We start from the raw sequence: 8762 nt of genomic DNA on the forward strand, positions 1-8762 counted from the left end.
AGTACCGCCTCCATATCCCCTCTCCCCCATTAAGGGTACCCCTCATAACTCATTTCGTAACCGATCTCTACCTGGCTGACTCAATACGGATGCTGCACAACTCTACATGCTCATCGCTTTACCTACAACATACTTCGCTTCGTTTGTAACTTGGAACATTTATACTGATTTACAGATCCCCTGAACTCGCCCGTGAATCTATCATTTATATTTCCGGCCGTTGAACTCGAGCACAGGAACTGATATTGACTAAACTCTCATTTGCCAAGGTTATGGTTATTTCCAGTTGCTTTAAATGTTTAAGGGATTCTCTCTGTCACAGTTGCTTTGCAGTTGCTGTTGCTGACTCCATTGTTGCTTTTGAGCAAAACATATACTGACTCTCAAACTGCTTGTCCCCAGGTGAAGTCTTCCTCACTTCATTCTAGATCAGCAGGCTTGCATCTCACGGCGCGGCAGCATTTTCACTACACAGGAAGGCTCAGAAAGACCCATTTAGGGAAAACATAATATTTAAGTTGGGCAAGCAGCCTATAAATGATATCATGATTTACATAAAATTAATTATTTATAAGTTTTTCTAACTATCCTCTTTTCCACATATCTTGTCCTTACTGCGCATCCTGAGATACCTGACTGTTTTATCATTTGTATCCAGTGAAGTTAATATATATTGTTCTATTTTGAAGGAGAACGGGATAACTAAAAATAGATAGTCATCATACCTCGTCATTTACAGAAAATGACATGTAATTGGGAGTTACAATACTGGAGCCCTAGAAAATCAAATTATAAAAAGACGCATTTAGAAGCCCGCACTCATCAGTGTCTAAGGGGAGACATTTCGAGAAAAAACAAGTAAAAAATGCTCCGAAGTTTCTTCGGCGCAATCGAGGTCTCTGTACATCGTATAATCAAGGCCACCGAAAACAGATTTATCTTTCGGTGGTCTCGGTATAATGCTGTATGAGCCGTGACCCATGAAACTTTAACCACGGGCCGGTGGTGGCCTGTTCTTAGATAGCGTTGCCAGATGCATAATTATGGTTAATTTTAACCTTAAATAAAATAAAAACTACTGATGCTAGAGGGCTGCAATTTGATATGTTTGATGATTGGAGGGTGGATGATTGACATACCAATTTGCAGCCCTCTAGTCTCAGTAGTTTTTAAGATCTGAAAGCGGATGGGCAGACAAAGCTGGCACAATAGTTTTTTTTTTTTTTTTACAGAAAACTAGAGAGCATAACAAATCTTCATTAAGGGTATCGAAGTCATCTCCAGTGATGGTAGCATAGAAATTTTTATAAGTTTTTACGATATATGGCCTTGATCATGTTCCTGAATGACTCCACTACAGTCCCATTGCTTTAACTTCTGAAAACTACAATTTGATGGTTAGCAAAAGATAACCCACTTCGCTTTATTTGATTTTAGTTCATTCAATACGGACCTGTACCTACATCTTTTGTACATCAACCTATACGATTATGCAATGCTCATTTTAAGTGCCAGCATCATTAAAACATTTCAAACTTCAGTTCATTTTGCATTCTAATACATTTCAGATCTCACTCACCTTTCCAGCCATGAGGAAAGATCTAAGTCCATGAGCCAGACCAGATTTGACTACCATATGGAGGGACTAATTGTCTATATGGTTTTCACTTATCTTAGGGTCTGAAGTGACTGGAATCAAGACCAGGACTTCCCAGATTCCCAGCTAAATAGCGTTTGGGCAGCTATTTTGAAAAATGGATGCCATTTTACAGCAAATATACTATATCCCAGAAAAAAATACCCTGAACTGAATCAATTTATCACAATCCCATTTTATTACATACCAGTTATTCAAAATAAGAATACACATCAATTAAATCATAGTTTGTTTGGCTTCTCTATTATTTAGTTTGCTTTATTCATGAAATTTACAGAAAAAATATAGTTTTTTTGTCAATTTTTCGAATCATGCATAAATTATTAAAAATCCTTTATTTTGTACATGTTTGCTTGCATGTGACTTTAACAAGCCTCTAATTATTGAGAATAAACATATTTTTATCGTGGCTCCCACCTTTTAGTGGTATAAATCACGTTTCAAAATTTTTATAAAAAACAATAATATGGGCCTAAAATTGCGTTTTTCAACCATTTTTGCACAACATCAACTGAGATTTCCAGTGATTTGCTCTCAGCGCACCAAAAAGGAGAAGCAGCGTACCAAAATTTTCAAAGACAGCGACTGCAAAATTGAGAAGGTTTCTATGACCCCATCAAAAAACAAGCTGAAAACATTTCAGAACTTGAAAAAAGAAGACAGTAAAAGGTACAAAGAAGGAAATTGTTCTAAAAGCTGACCGTCGAGTGTTTGGGAACATGATTCTCATAGCACAGAACCGCAAATTGGACATGCTTGATGTCCTTAGTCACCCTCTGGGGCTTTTACCTTCGTCACTGGCAGGTACTGATGGTGTGATGAAAAAGACCAACAAAGCTGCTTTAGCCAAACACTTGGAGAGTAGCGTATCACCTGCTGAGGCCATACCTGGCCAATATGCCACAGTTATTGATGCAATGGTGGTCATTCAAAAAGTTAGTGAAGAGAATCGTACTTTTGGTGAGCTGTCCGATGCTGCACCATGGCCAGACAAGTCCCAGAATTGATGTTGTATTTGATTTATACAGAGATCAATCTATTAAAACAGCTGAGCGTGAGAATCGGCGTTCACATGAAGGTGTAGTGTTTAGCCAAATTAGACCAGGTCACAAAATAAAAAATTGGAGGCGACTGCTGGCTTGCTCGGAAAGTAAGGATAATCGTACTAAGTTAGTGACATCTAGAGATAAGTGTTTCAGACTAACAAAGAATGACTAGCAAATAGTTCATGACCTAACATCAAACATGAAGAAGCAGATACTCGTCTACTGCTGGCAAATAGTTCATGACCTAACATCAAACATGAAGAAGCAGATACACGTCTATTGCTGCATGCCAAACATGCTGCTGAAACCTATCCCTCTGTGGTTTGTGTAACTGATGATACAGATGTTTTTGTGATTTGCCTTGGTTTTAGCAAATTGATTAACTGCAAACTCTTTATTAGAAAAGGTCCCAAATCTCGTGTTAGGCTTGTTGACATCAACAAATTGGCTGCAGCACTTGGAGATGAAATTTGCTCTGCTTCATTAGGTCTGCACTCATGGACTGGATGTGACACCGTCAGTGCACTTGCAGGACAGGGAAAACTAAAAGCATTGAAGCTAGTTGCTCAAAATGAAAAGTACAGGACAGCATTTTCCAAACTTAGAGCCAACTGGGAACTTTCTAATGAGGTGCTGGACATTATAGAAGAGTTTGCCTGTCAGCTGTACTGTAGACAAACAAAATTGGCAAAAGTTAATGAATTAAGATATGAGATGTTTCGAAGCTATAAAGGAGATGTAGAATCTGGGCAACTACCACCATGCCAGAATACCTTAGTTCAGCACAAACTTCAGGCAAACTATCAATCAGCAATCTGGAGGTGATATTTAGAGAATTGGCTAGATATTCTTGATCCTAATCAAGGCCATGGGTGGAAAATGTCTGAGGACCAAAAATTGGTAATACAATGGATGACTATTCCCCTAGCCCCAGAAGTAGTTTTGGGTTTAATGTCGTGTAAGTGTGTCCGAATTTGTCGACCATCGGACTGCCCATGTATTTGAAATGGACTTGAGTGTACTGCAGCCTGTCAGCTGCAAACATGCACTAATATGAAAAATAAAGAAACGGAAATACAGCAGGATATGGAGGATTCGTCAGATAGTGATGAAGAATGAAGCACCACAAATCATGTGTCTTTGAAAAGCAACATGGACAAATTGATGGTACTGTATTCGTTGATTTTTCCCGTGAACCGCATTATTGTGTGTTTGTATTATGCAACAACTGGTTATGGTATTTCAATCTAAATAAAGGATGATTAATTGTGATATGTGGTTCTAAAGGTCAATGCTACCTTAGAATAACATTCCATAGCCATATATATTGGACTTACTCTCAAGTATCGAGAAAGTCAGCCGGAAAGGTGTGAAAATTTTGATTTTTCTAATCTATATCCTAGAATATTTCATAGTATGGATAACCTAATCTCATCATTGTATGCTCCCTGTCTGTAGAATATTATCCTGAACAGTTTGATGTAAAATTTGCCTGTCTGTGACTATTTGAACCAGAGTTACAGATCATTACCCAAGAAAAGATAAATCTACCTCAAAATGGCAGCCATCTTTAAAGATGGTTGCCAAAATGGTATTATGCTGGGTTTCTGGAAAGTCCTGGTCATGTTTTCATATACCTCAGGCACTAAGCTAACTGAAAACCATAATGGCATTTAGTCCCTCTGTTTGGTAGTCAAATTCAAAATTTGGGTATCTGGCTCATGGACTATCTGTGAACTCACCCAGTTCTGAGGCCTTTGATAATCTTCTCTCTGAGGCTTTGCAACATCTTTTCACAATACTCTTGATGTCTTTTAGCTTTTGCTACTGCTGGGCATAAAGTTCTGTTTGCAAAAACTTTAAATGCTTTTTTTAAATTAATTTATATCATTTTTAGTTCTCTTCATTAGCAACCTTAACAGAGTATCTCCATCTCAAATTGCTATTCGATAAACATATCACTTCCAATTTGATAAGTCAATCTGAGCAGGGAACCCATAACTTACTTCGTTGTCTACAAGATATTGTGACTGCCGATTTCTTTGTACACTCTTCCATTCGATTCTTTGACTTTGTTTGATATAAATGTGATGGAACTTTCGGTTGTTGATATTTCCCGAAACTGGACATTAAGAGGCCAGATAATTCAACTGATAAGCCGGCTCCTAGGATTTCAGTGCGTTATGTAGTTAACTTCTGTTCTTCTATTCATCCCAGTTGTTCCGCTTTTCCATCTCTGTTCGCAGTATCATTCTCATGTTTGCAATGTTTCATCTGTTGTCTAACTCCACGGACAAAACTGACTCAAACCAACTGATATGCCAGAATGCTAGCATTTTTTTGTCACCTTCACTTTCATTTTCTCATGAGACAGATATTGAAAGAACTTTCTCCTTTTTTTAACTGAAAGCGTTTACGGATGCGTAAGGTCACTTTACGCCTGTAGTTTACCAGTCCTCATAAAAAGGTTATTATTTAACAGTTTTATAAGAAAGTAAGATACTTAAAACATTTATAGTGTCTTTCAAAGTGAAGACAGAGTGGCACAATTTTAAAAAGAATATTAGTAGATTACAGGATCTTGTGATGTGCCAAATTTAATTTTAAGCTCATAAAATTGCAGCAAATTGAAATTTTCAGCGCTCATCGTATGTCATACATCACCACTGATTCTTATTAAAGGTCATGCTTTCCTTTTATTTGTAGAGTTATTCGTAAAATTTCAATGTATTAGAGACTGAACATTATGATCAGTGAGATGGAAGGCAAATATCAGTCGAGTTCACCATTATTCTGGAGACAGTGTCTTTATGGACCGAACTTAATTTTGAAAATAGTTGAAGATCAATCAAAGATCCGACTGTCGTTCAAGGCTCAAATTCTTCTTTATTTGAAATACCTCGAGATATTAAGGCAAAAAAAGTTATTGGCTCCTGTACGATATGTTTCGATAATGTGCTGCCAACTGATAAGAAGTGGCAACCTGCAACGGTGCAACGCTACTGCGAGTCAGTCGGCTCTCTGTTCTCTTACAATAAACGTCACTATAGAATGTTATCTCATTGCAAATCCAACAGCTCCACTACAGGAAACTAAGATTTTGGAAGATAACAGGCATGCTACAATATGCCAGTAACACCCTGTTCTTCGGTAAATATTTCAATCAAACATAAGTATGTTACTTAGAAATTCGTCATTTGGATTTGAAGTAAAAATTTTATTTTGAAATAAAAGGGCGTTGACTGTAAGTAACGAGGAAATCAATGCTTGGTATGCAATGCGTTTCAGTAGCAACTTGCATGTGCTTAATGCCCAACTGGGCTTAGTTATGGTGGTCTAAGGTAGTGCTGAATCAGTAACCTACTGTCTCGTTATTATAATGGTAAAATTTTATTCATACATGTACAGTGTGATGTGAAAAGGCCTATGGCAGATTCCTTGCCTAGTTGCTAAATCTGGGAGAAGCTTTCCTCGTCAACTTCCCCGCACAGTAAAACGCCTTCAGCCGCACTTGAACTCTTCTTGCACATTCGGGGTCATACACCTCTGTCTTACTTCTCACTGACCCAAAAGCAGAGAAGCTTAAATAAATGAACAATTTGCAACTAGCAGTCAAAGGAAAAAAATCATTTTCCCTCTTCTAGGTATTTCCAACCACATGATATCTTGAATACTCAGTACCTAACTCCACCGGCCATTTGAAAAGATGCACAGGCTTGGTGTAATATGCAGTCTATATAATATCTTCATTGTATGACTAACAAAAATGATTTATGTCTACTATGGCGGCATCAAATCAGTATTAAATTCTCACTTGTGACGATAATAATATATAAACCTCCTTTAAACAAAAAACATATGCACAGGCCTGTGCATCCCTTAATCAAGTTAATATAAGAGTGAAGCATGTAAAAGGGTAACTTATGATGATTACCTAACACAAACTGATACAGGTGTGTGAATAATTCTCTAACGCCCATTTCATTTAAACAGAGCACCATCCAATAAAATCAAACAGGCGTATCCTTCAACAAGTTTCCAGATAACAGTAGAATCCCTGTGCAAAAATAACTTTCGGAACTACAGTCGTGCATCACAGACTTGCAGGTATTTTTTGTAACAGCCTCTCCTAGAAAATAATGGATCATTTTCTATGCCTTACAAGCACCCCATGAATGGGTTTCTTTCCAGTAATCCTGCCATTGTGCCATTATTTGAATAAGAATAACGGCATTGGCAACCTCACGCAAACCGTGGAGGAAAGAGGTTCTATAAAATACTTTAAGAACTAGCTTCCGAAAGAAGGAATTAGAGAGACGAATAAAAATGGTATTTGAGATCATTCTAAGGCTGGTTTTTCGTGGAGAAAAAAAGCATAATTGAAAACTTTAGCACTACCCATCCCCGTCTCCATAGAGAAAATGAGGATTGTGGTGGCCTGGTAGATGATTTCAAGGCAGCTGAGAAGAGGAGCTCTTAGGAGTTGAGAGGACGGGAAAAGCAATATAAACGTATGGACAATAGTCTTCTAAATCAGACTGCATATTGAGTCAGAAATTAATTTAGGATATCAAAACATAGCACATTTCTCAGAACCATATAAAATCATTTTCTTTGGATGTCCTCTCATATCAAGTTTTAAATGACTTGAACTCAAAGTTTTGCTGGAAGGAATGAATGTTCTTTTCAACAAAAGGAATAAAGGAATTAGGTGGCGGAGTACACAGAAAAATACACGGCGTCGTAAATCACATGATCTCTTGAATTTTTTATTGGAAAGGGAAAAAGACAATAGATTTAGATATACTCAGCTGAGGTCCACGAGGGTGAAAAATTAGAAGTAAAAGGACGCGATGTACTCAGTACATTTTAGAACACGTGTGTGTGTGTGTGTGTGTGTGTGTGTGTATATATATATATATATATATATATATATATATATATATATATATATATATATATATATGTGTGTGTGTGTATATACACACACACGCACGCACAACACACACTTTTATATATATATATATATATATATATATATATATATATATATATATATATATATATATATATATATGTGGTGTGTGTGTGTGTGTGCATTTATATATATTATTAAGAATATTACCTCCTATGCCACCCTTTTTGCACTAAATTTAAAGTAAAAGGACTAAGTAATTAAATAAGGCAAATTTAGTATGATTCACTATGAGAAATTTGCCCCTACAACCTCTCCCACTGCCTTTTTTGGGGGGGGAAACCCTTTTAAATCTTTCCTTGTCCACCTTGCTGTCAAAATCCCTTGATTCCAGGTGCGGATTCCTGCTGAGAGCTAATCGTCACCCGAGGCAGGCCAGCGGACCGCGTGTGTTCCGCCATTTTGAATTTGAGCCGTGCAGCCCCGCAGTTCCCACGTGAGCCAAATTTATCACAATACCACACCTAGGAGGAAAACCTGTAACTTCCACCGCTATAAAAGAACCCTGGACGCTACGCCCGGCCTTAGAATTGTCGGCAAGGACACGGAGGACTAAGCTCTGTCCCTTTACCCATTTGCCTACCTATGTAGGACATGTGGCAGGCAGAACAAAGTAACTTTTGATGTGAATTAATTCGTTCCTTCGCTGGCCCTCATAAGAAGAGAATTTCAGCTCATAAAGAAAGGTAATGTACCAGGATTTAAGGTTTTTCGTCAGCCACGTTCCCTGTTACTCTCCGGCTGTGTTTCCTTTCATTTCATAGTGCGATATAATCACAGTGAGACCTGTATTGCTTGTATTTTGTGCTGTTTAATTTGCAAAACATTTATGAGAAGGTAATGTAATTGCCTGTTGTTCGAGTCACGGGAACTGAGTTCAGTTTAGGCATCTTTTATGTGATTCCTCGATTCCTTCATTACAGTGCTAGAGCCAGTTAACTAGCCGTACGTGTTTTAATTACAGATTAGGAGTTTTCACTGTGGACTTGCGTATCATCTGTGTGCTTAGTGGCCATCCTTACATCGTTTCAAAAACGGTGAAGCAGGCAACCCCTTTGTATTCCCTCCTGGAATTTCCCATCAC

The sequence above is a fragment of the Macrobrachium rosenbergii genome, chromosome 11 (genome assembly GCF_040412425.1).
Source record: "Macrobrachium rosenbergii isolate ZJJX-2024 chromosome 11, ASM4041242v1, whole genome shotgun sequence".
Taxonomy (NCBI): domain Eukaryota; kingdom Metazoa; phylum Arthropoda; class Malacostraca; order Decapoda; family Palaemonidae; genus Macrobrachium; species Macrobrachium rosenbergii.